This window comes from Neofelis nebulosa, chromosome 1 (genome assembly GCF_028018385.1).
Source record: "Neofelis nebulosa isolate mNeoNeb1 chromosome 1, mNeoNeb1.pri, whole genome shotgun sequence".
NCBI classification, from domain to species: domain Eukaryota; kingdom Metazoa; phylum Chordata; class Mammalia; order Carnivora; family Felidae; genus Neofelis; species Neofelis nebulosa.
Genome location: NC_080782.1, coordinates 231,255,453 through 231,258,492, shown reverse-complemented (window position 1 = coordinate 231,258,492; position 3,040 = coordinate 231,255,453).

The window sequence follows — 3,040 nt, the reverse complement described above, 5'->3', positions numbered from 1 at the left end:
CATGAACACATTAAGATTCTTTTCAGACTATTTGCTTGATGCCCGTCCTCCCCCAAGTACAGATGAGCTCCAAAAGGCCAGAGCTAGCTGTCTCTCATTTTCACCCCTGCATGCCAATGCCTAGTGCAAGGCACATTTTAGGCACTGAAAAATCCTTGTCCAAAGAACATGGGGTCCAACAGACAGCAGAGAAAGAAAGTATGGCTATTAGCTATGGCTTCAGCTGGTTCTTGTGCTAGGATATTAGCAGTTAGCTTCTCTGTCCCCTTTCTCAGGAAGATACCCGGCCCTAAATAAGTATGTCAATAAAATCAGTACTTAATTCTTGTCACAAAGTGTTCTCTCTATGTGAATGACTCCATCTCAGGCTATGCTTCTCAGACAAAAGATGCCTCTGCAGTGGCCCATGTCCCACAGAAAAGAGAAGCCCAGTGTGTAGTAACCAATTCATGACATTGGAGACCCAGGAACCAGAGGATGAAGTAGCCATTTTAGATCAGTTTGTTGGCTCATTTCCAACTTTTATAAACCTAGATATGCCCTTAAGGCTTTCTCCAATTAAACTCTGCCTGATGCAATGTTTGACAACAGTTACTAAAAATCTTTGCAGTTCAAGAACCTCTAATTATAGAGTCCTTAGATCAAAGAGACGCCCTCTTGGTATTTTTTTTATAGCATTTCTAGAGCCATGTCTAGAAAGCCAAGTTTCTTGTGTTATTCTGAACCACATATATTTGAGAACAATTTGAGGAATGTCTTGTTAAAGCCTGACACAGACAGATTCGTGATATATAGAGTTTTCCTTTTTTGCACTGGTTGTTTCGAAAATCTGAGTAAGATGTTTTAGATTTAGCAGTCAATTGCTATGATAACATTTAATCTGATGATTCTACAAATTGCAGTCAACTATGCAGTATTGTTTGTTTCCATGCTCAGAAACTCAGTCTGTGTTCTGAAGTGTACTTTACAACTTATTCTACAGGGGTTTTTTTTATTGTTATTATATTTGGTTTTGGTTCTGTAAGTTTTGCAAAAGCCTCTGGCCAAGAATGATTTCGACCATGACATTTTCAGCCTGGAAAGACTATAGTTGCTTTTCTTGAGGATGAAAAGTAACTTTGTTCTCTATTCAGAAGGATTTAGGAGACTATTAAAAATTCACCAGGCTTTATGGTATCTCTTTTATTTCCTCTGTATTTCTATGGTCTCACCTTCAGAGACAGCAAATTCACATCATTTCATAAGATGAAGAAACTCATCTTCGATGTGAAAAATTATTGCCATCCTAATATTTTCTACCATATTACCTTTTCCACAGAGACGTTCAGAAGCAGGCATGAAAGATGTGGATTTGCAGTATGAAAAAGGGGTATGGCCACATGTAAACCATGTGACATCTCCCAGCCACAAAAAGAACAACGAAAATTGTAGTCATATGCACACTTAAATCTGTTTGTTTCCTAGGGGCCAGTGGGTGGGGGTGGGGGGGGGACAGTTCCTCTCCTCTGTGGCTCTGGAAGTACTGGGTGTATCTCTGCTTTGAAATGGCTATAGTCTATCTCTTCTGAAAAGCTGGATACCAAGTCTCATTTATTGTGTACAAGATAGAAATAAGAGAGGGGTGGGCGGGAGCTTTCACAGAATAATGGAGAGGGCACAGAAGCCTACCCAGCCAAGTCCTACTGGAAGAACAGACCTTCCATATATTTGGAACACACGTTTTCTGTATGTTCCAAATAAGTGTATTTGATGTACGTGGGAGGTGAGTGTGAGAGGGAGAGTGGATGGGAGAGGAATTCAATGCAGGTTACTAGCTCTGCTGGGTGGATTATGAGCAGAGAGATTTTCCCAATGGGGGCTTTTCCATTTCTGGGTCTTACATACTTTGAAATATACATATAAAAAGCATCACAAATTCCCTGTAGCAAATCTGACAGCAAAAAAGTCTCCCTTAAATTGAAGGTTTTCACCTCTGACACTAGAAACTGTTAAATCCCTCGCCGCTTCTGGCATGTAATGGAGTATTCTGTCCACCCTGGGTCCATGAGTGATAACAGATATCACCCACACTCAGCTCTGGCTTCTCCCAAGGAAACATTAATTCAGACTTTCCCCTTAGTTCTCGTAAAGAACCCATAAAGCTGCCTTGACCACACAACAAAGAGATGTTCAAAAGCCAAGAAAATTATACTAAAATTGCATTTTTGTGTTTTTTTTTCTTTTTCTGCAGTTTTCCAAGCCCCTTCTCAATGCCCACCCTCTAAGCTATTTTCCCAAATTATCTCAAGTAAGAACACTCTGTCCTGGCTTTGAACATTTTCATCAAAAAGAGAACATTTCAAAAAAAAAAAAAACAAAACAAAGAGTAATATTCTCCCAGGCATACAATAATGAATTTTTGAAAAGTGAAAGATACACTGGGTTTTTATATGTGAGTTTGCTCTGGGTTTTAGAATTCTTCTCAAAGCAAGTGGTTCAAGAGACCAGGGCTGCATTTCCACATAAGCAGCTCTATAGTCTGCCTAATGGTATTTAAGGAATAAGGTAGGACAGGATTCCTAGCCCTGGAGATTCACATCTGAGACTATTCTGGCGAAAAATTGCATTTGCTTTGCTTTCAGAGAGTCAAAGAATGTGACTGGGACTTCAACTCTTTCTTACCCAGTGATTTTTAAGTTTTATAATTTTGACAGTGTATAGATATGCAATATGTGTACATATAATTGGTACTTACGTATATATTATATACGTAATACACAGAGGGTTGTTATATTCTACTTGAACAGGGTCTTTTTTCTTTCTAACCTATTATTTATTTATTTACTTATTTATTTATTTATTTATTTTCTTTTTTCAGGTATCCAGAAAATGAAGGATGTCTGTAAATGCATTAAAAGGAAACTTGGTACACAACAGGAACTGCCCAGTGTGTCAGTTCCTGTGACAAAAGTATGTAGACATGGGGTGTGGTGGGAAAAGTACCGTGTTTGGCATCAAACAGAAGTAGATTTGAACAGAACCTTAGCCCCCTTCTAGTTCT